General features: G+C 43.7%; 1 protein-coding gene across 1 annotated transcript in view; it reads left to right on the top strand.

Moving 5' to 3' along the window:
- The first annotated feature begins 5,229 nt into the window (after positions 1 to 5,229).
- Positions 5,230 to 10,223, top strand: part of LOC136621329 (uncharacterized) — a 69,598-nt gene continuing 64,604 nt past the window's right edge. Inside the window, exon 1 of the mRNA XM_066596766.1 lies at positions 5,230 to 5,397. The gene's annotated coding sequence lies outside the window, so the exon portion shown is untranslated. The remainder of the gene's footprint in view (positions 5,398 to 10,223) is intronic.

Genomic DNA, 10,223 nt, shown 5'->3' with positions numbered 1-10,223 from the left:
ATTGGGTTCAGCCCACCTGCAAGCTCGATAAGCAGACAAGCAAGGTAAGGGACACATCCTTGCTCCCGGGACACCCCTTAACTCTGACTTTTTCCCCCTCCTCGGTTGCTCCATCTTCAAACGCTAAACTCACAGCTCAATTCTTTCAGCACAAGCCAATACATCTTCCATCCAGTCTCCACCTAGTGTCACTGTTGAAGGAGCTACCAATTCCCCCACCCTTAATGCCCCAAAAAGTGCCAAGGAAAAAGCAAGGCGAAATGTCTGAGACAGCAACGTACAGACTTAAGACACCACTTCCAAGTCTCTCCAGTAACCGAAAGGACATAGGCCTCCATCTATCTGAAACCGGAAACCCCTCAGGGCCTGACCAATCAAGGACTTCATGACATCCCTGAGCCCCGTCAACCGGAAGCTGAAGGCCAGAGCCAACACAAATTTATTCAACCTTGCTATTAACCAGCCTGCCTTAGCTGCCTCTCCCAATACATACAAAAGTGCCATCACCCTATCATTGGCGTATACCACATCTCCTAGATCAGTCACACTTTCCGACAGTTCCAAGCTGACTCATAAGCTGTCCATGTACCTGGCACAATAGATGCCTGGATCAGATATCCTGTCACTCGCAGACCACATCCCAAAGATGTAGGGAGCAAGTTATTCCCCCTGCTGCTGTGTTTGGTACGAATGATCAGAAACGCTCCCACTAGATACAATAGAGAGAGAGTCCCCAATTGAATATTCAACACCAAGTACATGTACACCAAGCAGCCAGGAGCAAACATTCTAACACCAATCACCTAAGCACCCGAATTACCGGTGGGAAAGACAGTTGTGTTATTGATCGCCTGCATGACGCTTATGTTGGCACTGTAAAACCCAATCTTTTTATTGTGCAAATGGTCACCCCAAATTACCACCGTTACTACCGTAGTATAGGAAAGAGCTCTAAGAGAGTCACGTTCCTAACAAGTCCATCCACCACCCATTTGGTATCATTGTATCCATAATAACCTGTACAATAAATTGAACACACTATTTATCCTGCATGGCAAAAGACTTATTTTGTTTTGCCTACCAACAAACACAATAACAGTGATCAAAAAGGCCATATGTACCCCAAAATGGTACAAATAAAAAATACAGCTCGTCATCAAGCCCTCAGAAACCTCCAACCATGAAAAATTAAAAAAAGTTATGGGACTTTGAATGCAGCGATGTAAAAATAAGAATTTCCAAAAAAAAGATTTTGTTGTGGAAAAACCTAAAAATATTATATAACGTACCGACCCACAAAGAAATGTATCACATCACTTATGTTGTATGATTAACGCTGTAAAAAAAAAAAAAGCCAGAATTGATGTATTTTTCCCTCCCTGCTCTCAAAAGAAGAAGAATAAAAGTTATACAATACATTATATGCACCCAGAAATGGTGCCAATAAAAACTTAAAAAATGGAGTTATACGGCCATGTCGACAGAAAAATAAAAAAGTTATGGCTATTGAAAAGTGGAGATGAAAATCCCCCAAAAATTGTTGTGACCTCATGGCCAAAATAGGCCATGTCCTTTGGGATTTGTTCACACAGCGAAATTCGTGCAACTAACTTACATGCGCACAAAACACGCGCCTATTGGAGCCAATGGTTTCCTATAGAAGCTTTCGGATGAAAAACTTTTGGCTGCGCATAAAAGACACACCTAAAAAAAAATAGGACATGAGCGACTGAAATTTCAGCAAGTAAAATTCCCTGCTGCGTGCAGGAATAGGACCTGACCTATCTTTGATGCTCAGGAGTTTTCATAGACTTCTATGGGAGCTGGATAACAAGGGAGGGGGAGGGAGATTAGCTAAATATTCTGATTGTTTAGTTTAAACTTCTAAACAATGGGTAAGGAAGGAAAATTAGGGGGAGGGAATGCTGCCACATTGCTAAACACGTTAAATGTCTTGCTGTTAGTCTCAGGGATGAGGAGACTCCCCGGGGGTTCCCTTCATCACTTCCTTGATCTCTCTCTCCTCCGGAGCAGCAGTGCTTTTTTAAAGCAACGCTGCTACAGACCATGTGTGACTAGCAGACCACAGTTTTTGTGTGACTAACATATGCACGATTTTCCCTCAGGCATAAAATTTACAGAAGGCCCCAAACTTAGACTTGCTCTCATTAAATTATCATCACACCCCACGTTTCTGACTCCCGGACTGCCCTGCCTGCCCAGAGGAATTTGGGTTCCCAGTTGAATCGGCGTCGCCGTGAAAGGACTGCCCATGACAAGAAGGAGCCATAATCCTATGGCATCCATATAGCAGAAAAGGACCATGTAGTGTTCCGTTGACTTTTCACCTATGACACTAGCCAAGATGGCAAACACCTGTAGCCAGTTTGTGAATGTTTGTGGGATCGAACACCATCTCCACTTCTCTTTCTCTTCCTTTTTATTCTCGACCCCTGCAGCCCTGGTTTAGCTATCTCGTGTGGTGTATATATGTTTGTTTGCGTCTCAATGTATGTCTTTGTGTGTTGGCCTTGACAGATCACTAAACAGTTAATGTTTGTGCCTGTTTTGTCTCTCTCAGCGTGAGTTTGCAGTATTCCCCTCCTTCTGCCCGTCAATCACTCCGACCTGGGTTGGGATTGGTCAAAGAGAGTTCCCTAGCCCAGGATTGGTTGTTGGAATGTAAATATAAAAGACAGCTTGGGGGTGGAGAGTGAGAAAGAAAAGGGAAAAGAGGAAAGAAAAAGAAGTAAAAAGGAGGAGAAACGTTTAGGAAGATAGGAAGGGGCGTGTTGGTGAGGAGTAGGGCAAGACAGAGCCACGCTGGGTTACGGTGGTAAGTCAGGGAGGAATGGGACCCGACAGCCTGTGAGGGAGAGCAGAGTCTATTTCAACCATGCCGGAAGGAACCAGAGACAGGGTAAACTTCGCGGAAGCAGAACGGAGAATAGTTAATCCAGTCGTGAGTTTAAGCAGCCCAAGTGCAGTGAACAGTCGGTGTGACCTTTGCCAAGCGCAGGCTAGCTCCTCCATTCCTCCACAAGCAGCCACTCCGTTCAGTACCCAGATAACTTAGCCTAGTGGCGGAAGAAAGATAGAATTGTTGAAGGGTTCTACTATCTGCTAAGACTACTTAATAACTGTTAATCTGTCAAGCCTCATGTGGTGCATTGAGCGCTATGTACTAAAGAGTGAAAGTGGAAGTATTACTTCCACTATGCAACCCAATCATCACGTGATCGCCGGGTGCTCTCTGTCAAAACAGAGCTGCAGGGTCCTAGCAGACCCATATTAGGTCTTTTAGTAAATATTGTCACTATAGGGGGATGTTTTCTCCTGTAACTGGGGCTCCTTTGGATGCGGCTCCTATGGATACCCCAGCTACAGTATAGAATAAAAAAAATACAATGAGAATAGCCCCAGAGGTCTTATATGACATCACGGGGAAAATAGATGGTAAAAAAAAGTAGTTCACAAAAATAATAAAAAACCGTACAGAATAAAATAAAAGTATATACGAAGAAAAGATAATAACCCACCACCGACAGTATGCGCCCTGTAATCCAAAACTATACAAATTATATATCAAAATGTCCGAAACAAAATGAGGAACCCATTCCCATACTTCATTTTAGCATAAATATACAAATTTTATAAATAAATAACTATAAATCTTAAAGAATTTTTTTTAGCTTTTTAATATATTTTAAAAATTGCTCTATATGTCATGGAAAAAAATGCAGCAAAAATAATTTAAGAAAAAAAAATTGGCAGTAAAACCACCACATGGGTAAAATCCTTAAATTATAGTGCTGATTATGGACATGATAGAGAGCCGGGTGGTTTTATTTTATACACTACTGCGATCCAGCGCGGTCAACCAATTGACTTCCACCCGGCATGAAAAGCTGATTCTTTTCAGAGTCCCGTACGCATGGCCAGGTTCCATTTAAAGGGAAATTCAATTTTTTTTTCTCCCCTGTAATACATAAGGGTGCCTTCCTACTGGGAAAAAAAACCAAAAAACGATACCCCTTCTTTTGAATGAGTTTATTCACATTACCGATGATTTTCGCGATTCTCTGCCGTGATGCAGGCTGTTTTCAAGTGAAAACACCTCGCATCCACGGGTTTCACATGGATAGCAAGGGCGATATCGGCTGCTATCTTGCTGCTTTCTGCACAAGCAAGCATCTGTTTTTTCTATCTGTTCTCCCCCTGTTTTGTAAGCGCTGTATAATATGTTGGCGTTATATAAATAAAGGTTCTGCTTGTAGTAATAATAATAAGACAGACTTCCTATCAGTGAAATATATATAACTTTATCCGCAGGGTACAAAAAAAGGAAAAATAGCCTGATCTTACCGAAGACCAACACTGTCTGCAACACAGCATTTCCAAGAAAGCAGCCCTGAATTATGGAATCTTAGACCACCAAAGTTTTTTTAGGATGTTACCAAGTGCTATTCTGAAACTTGTTTGGAAGCCAATCAATCTTACACCTGGAGATGTCAGAAGATGAGTAAAAGTACAACATGGATCCATGATACTGTCATGTGCACAGGGTCTAGCGGTACCTGCCCAGTGTTACATCCGCTTGGCGCACGAAAGCACCATTCCACAAAAAGGGACGCAAGTGTGTCCATTTAAAACCTACAAACACTCATCAAATAATAAATGGGACAGCTTTCCCTAAATATGTAACAAACAGGGGAGAGGCCCTGCCTACCATGGCAGACTGGTCGCATCGATAGATGTGGGCCTGCACTCGTACCTGGGACCTAACTATCCCTGATTAGAGAGCTGGACAGATGAACTAAACAGACACACAGGACATGACACTGTACTGACACACCGAACACAGAACAGGACTAAACATACAGAAAATGCTGAGAGATGCTGGTCTTTATATGCTGTAGAGTAAAGGGGATTGGCTGCTGGGGAAAACCACACACAGCCAGCTCAATTTCTTACCACCTGTGAGCTTTGCTGCTAGAAACCCTAGTACTACAGGTCCCAGCAACACAACGTAACAGTACCTCCCCTTTCAAAAAGGCCTCTGGACCCTTTGGGCATAAAAAAAAATTATGCAACTCCTCCAAACCGCGCACGTGTACAGGATTTATCTAAAAGGGACCTGACACTAAGGCAAAGATGGCAAAATGGGAGAAAGAAATAGTGCACCTAAAACGGAGACCACTGCGCCTTACACAACCGGCCTCAGTCACAGTAGCCTGCAAGGCAAAGTGCACTAGTCCAGAGGGGAAAACATGGCAACCCTCCTTACTGACATACTGTGCACAGGACTTATCCAACGGGCCTAGTGCGGACGCCAGCCGGTCAGCAGGGCAAGGAATAAAGCACAGGTACATACAGCACAGAGGTCTGCAGCAAAAGGTAAGGCTGGTTATAATGTTACATCTGCTTGGCGCACAAAAGCGCCATTCCACAAAAGGGACGTAAGTGTGTCCATTTAAAACCTGTAAACACTCATCAAATAAATGGGAAGGCTTTCCCAAAATACGTAACGAACAAGGGAGAGACCCCTGCCTACCAAGGCAGACTGGTCGCGTTGATAGATGCAGGCCTGCACTCATACCTGGGACCTAACTATCCCTGATTAGGGAGCTGGACAGATGAACTAAACAGACACACAGGACATGACACTATACTGACACACCGAACACAGAACAAGACTAGACATATGGAAAATGTCTGGCAACCAGCACAGACATATCAAACACGCCGCTGTTCACACCAAACATACCACAAATATGACCTATAACAGAAACCCCACCCAGAGATCACATGCAAGCAGCAAAATACCACAGCAAGTCTCGGTGTCCTTATACCAGGTGGACAGTCAGCCACCGTGCCGACATAGGGAACTGTGTCAGTGATCCACAACTGACACCCAGACGAGATATAAGACATTTGGAGGCCACACCTGTCAAGGGAAGGAAAGAGGGGTTCTGCATATGATACAGACAAGGACTTCAGGTGTCCAAACCATCTTTAGGGAAGTAGAGAGACACAGACAGACAAGCAGGCAAACACAGCTCTGAGTGGGCATAAGACAGTGAAGTCCAAGCAGTAAAATGACCAGCATCAACTACTGAGAGATGCTGGTCTTTATATGCTGCAGAGTAAAGGGGATTGGCTGCTGGGGAATACCACACCCAGGCAGCTCAATTACTCACCACCTGTGAGCTGTGCTGCTAGAAACCCTAGTACTACAGGTCCCAGCAGCACAACGTAACACCCAGTAGGTTCAGCACTAGTTAATATTTTTGGCGACATTTGATCCCAGTGGCTTCATTTTATAATCCTGCAGTCATTATAGATGTACGCAATTAATTGGCCTCTCATCTTCTCGCGAACCAAGCAATTCCACATGACTTGATAACAGCTTGTAATAGTAGTTTGCAGCAATTGAGTTAAGTCTTAATCAGGAATACAGAAGGCATTAAACATCAATGTGGGAAATGCTAAATGTGTAAAACTGATCTCTGGGGAATGGGACGCCGCTCATGGAGAGACGTTTTAATCAGTGAGCTAATAAGATAGGCCTGGAACAAGACATGTAATGTAACGTGTGAGCGCGCTGTTGTAGGCACAGCCGTAGTAATAACCCTGCTGAGGTGCCCACAGATTACCCATCTCTGGTTGTATTAAAAGATCCAGGGATGCACTCACTTTAATTTGCAATCTGCATGCACGTATGGCAAAGCGAATTGATCAAAAACATTCAGAATGAAATTTAAAGGGATATTACAGATGATTTACCTTTATTTGACACGTGAGAGAACATCAATGGGGATATATGAGCAATGACTCTCGCTGATTCCCAAAGGGCAGACTACTGACATAGAAAATAACTACCTTAAAGGGGTACCATAATATTGCTTCATATCCATTCTGTACTTCCTGGTTGCTGCTGACCATGACATGTGACTGCTGTAACCAATCACTGGCCACAGCAATGACGTTCAATAGCCAGCGATTGGGTGCAGCAGTCACATCTCCTGGTCAGCAGCAACCAGGAAGGACTGAGTAGTTGTGAAGCTACTTTAAGTACTAGGAAAACCCCTTTAAAGGCCCATTTACACGAATTGAATATCGGGCAAACGATGTGTGTCCTCTCTCCCATGCTCTTGCATGGGAGCTAGAAGCGCTGGCTCGCTTACAGACTGGCCAGCAGGGGGCAGGGAGGCTGCAGGAGATTTCTTTCCTCGCGCCCGCCCACTCCTCTCCATTGACATAACATAGCGGCCATTCAGTACTGAAGGGCTGCTATTTACACTCTTATCACCCATCGTTTATGCTGCATAAACGATGGACGATGAGCTGAACACTGATCGCTCAGTGTAAATAGCAGCCATTCAGTATTGAATTAGCAAGCTACGTTGCAAAGTGATATAAAACAGGACTTCTTACATCAACAAAGGTCCTTTCTGCACAGCATGACCTAGGCAGATGTTAGTCCTCTGGAAGTAGCATGTAAAGCAACAGTGGAATTCTGGATCTTGCAAAGTACTTGAACAGCAACAGGAGCGTATCAAGTGGCACTTCATCATAGAGCATTTGGCGAGGATGTAATCTAATGGATGCCAAAGTGGAGTAGAACTGCTTCCCCCACAGCGCTCTGACTTAGAACAGCATCATCTGATCTCTCTCGGGCTCTTTCCTACTGTCCAAAAGTCACTTCCTCCTTCCACTGCCATGTTACCCACGCTTTTCCAGACACCACTGCTTAAAGGGCCTACAACAGTATAAATAATGTAAATGCAAACAGTACATGTTAGCATAAACCACAACATTTTTTTACTACGGGGACACCCCCTTACACCAGCAACAGGACAACCTACAATCATCTTACTGACAGATGACTTAGATACCAAATACAGATGGTACATAGTACATAATGGTTTTAAACAAAATGGAGTAAAAAAAGTGAAAATGAAACATGCAGTAGCAATGTAATCTCCACGTCTGCGCTCTTTATGACTTTTTGGAGACTTTTGGACAGATGTACTAATTCTGTCTAATAGACAGTGCAAAGTTAGACTAGAGAGCCTTAAAATGTACCAAATTCATGACAGTGACTCACGCTGCATAATAAATCTGGAACATCTTTAGACTGTCGAAATTTAACTTTATACCACTTATTAGTTGGCGTAGGTGGTGAGAATATAAAGCAGAGCTGTATGCAGGCAATCAGACAGACAACCAGTTGGATCGTATACATCAAGTAGAACAAGAACCGAGCATTCTGGAGAAAGAAGTCGCATGGGCCCTGAAAAAACTACCAAACAGGAAAGCTCCAGGCGTTGATCACATACCAGCCGAACTGCTCAAACCAGTGTCAGTCAAGATCCTAACTGTCTTATGTCAAAAGATCTGGAGCTCCAAATCGTGGCCCAAAGACTGGTCAAGATCTGTCTTCGTCAAACGTCCAAAAGAAGGTGATGCTCAAGAATCTTCCCCTTACCGCATCATCGCCCTCAGACCTCATGCAAGCAAAATTCTTTTAAAGATCATACAAAAATGCATTGTTGAACGGAAACTCCTGGACGTTCAAGCTGGCTTCCACAAAAGACATGGCATCAGAGACCCAATTGCGAACCTGCGCTGGATCGTGGAGAAGACTCGGGAATATCAGAAGGACGTGTACATGTGTATCATCGACTACAGCAAGGCATTTAATTGTGTCGAACATGACAAGTTTTGGAAGTGTCTGAAGCAAATGGGCGTCCCAGAACATATTGATCAGATTATAAGGTCGCTTTACAACAACCAAGAAGCAACAGTCAGGACGGCTTATGGAAACACAGATTGGTTCAGAATCAAGAAAGGCATACGGCAAGGCTGCATTCTATCACCAGTCCTTCTCAATCTGTACGCAGAAACGATCATCAGGCGATGCAATCTGGATGAATTAGAAATAGGAGTCAAAATTAGTGGCAGAAATGTCACCAACCTCCGATATTCAGATGACGCCACCCTGCTTGCGGAAAGTGAAAGGGACCTGGAATACCTTATCCAACGAGTGCAAAAGGAAAGCGAACGCATGGGACTGTACCTCAACAGCAAGAAAACGAAAGTCATGACCGCGGTAGGCAACGGTGCAGTGAATCTAAACATCAACAACGAAAAAGTCGAGTCGGTCCAAGACTTCATCTAAGAATACCTTGGACCGCCATGACAACGAACAAGGTAGTGTTAGATCGCGTCAAACCGAAAATATCACTAGAGGGCAAAATCATCAAACTGTGGCTGTCCTTTTTGGACATGTGATGCGCGCTAACTCACTAGAAACAGTACTGATGCTTGACAAAGTCAGTGGAAAGAGAAGATCTGGACCACAAAGAACAAGATGGCTTGATGCAATCAAGGCCACCACAAACATGTCAATTGCCGAACTAAAAGACGCAGTGAAAGACAGGAATGCATGGAGAACATTGATCCATAAAGTGACCGAAGAAGGTCTGATGCGATTGAACTGATAATCATCATCATCATTAATTGGATTAGTTTATGCTAGATTTTGCGCAAAAGTTTTGGTGCAATTTTTGGCGCATGATGGCTCATGGCCATTTAAACCATGCCCATCTGCACTAATCCTCACTTCTACCTGTGAAGCCCCACCCATTTTTCAAATGCGGTTGAAAAATATTTGAAAGTGTCTAAAACATATTATAGATATGATGAAAAGCATGTAAGACAGTTTTTTTGGCACCAGAATACCAGTGCATTCTGAACAGTACATTTGCTCCAATGTGTTGAAGCTCTCAAAAATTTCCAATAATGCTCGTGACTGAACTCTATTGCTTTCAATGGTTCAGTTTTTGGGGTTCTGTGTTGGAGATTAATACAAAGCTCTGCACTCTTCAGATGCAGCCAATGCCTTTAGAGAACCCATGGTGGTCCTAGCTCTTAAATCCATGGTGGTCCTAGCTCCTGAATCCATGCTGGTTCCAGCTTGTGAATTCATGATGGTCCTAACTCGTGAATTCATGGTGCTCCTGGCTCCCAATCCCTTGTGGTCTTAGTACCCAGATTCTTTGTGGTCCTAGCTCCCAAATTCCTTGTGGTTCTAGCTCCTGAATCCCTTGTAGTCCTAGCTCGGTTATCCATGGTTTTCCTAGCTCCCAAATTCCTTGTGGTCCTAGTTCCCAAATCCATGGTGTTCCTAAATTCTGAATCCATTGTGGTCCTAGCTT

Source organism: Eleutherodactylus coqui, chromosome 3, assembly GCF_035609145.1.
Source record: "Eleutherodactylus coqui strain aEleCoq1 chromosome 3, aEleCoq1.hap1, whole genome shotgun sequence".
Lineage (NCBI taxonomy): Eukaryota > Metazoa > Chordata > Amphibia > Anura > Eleutherodactylidae > Eleutherodactylus > Eleutherodactylus coqui.
This window is presented reverse-complemented; position numbering and strand designations above follow the sequence as displayed.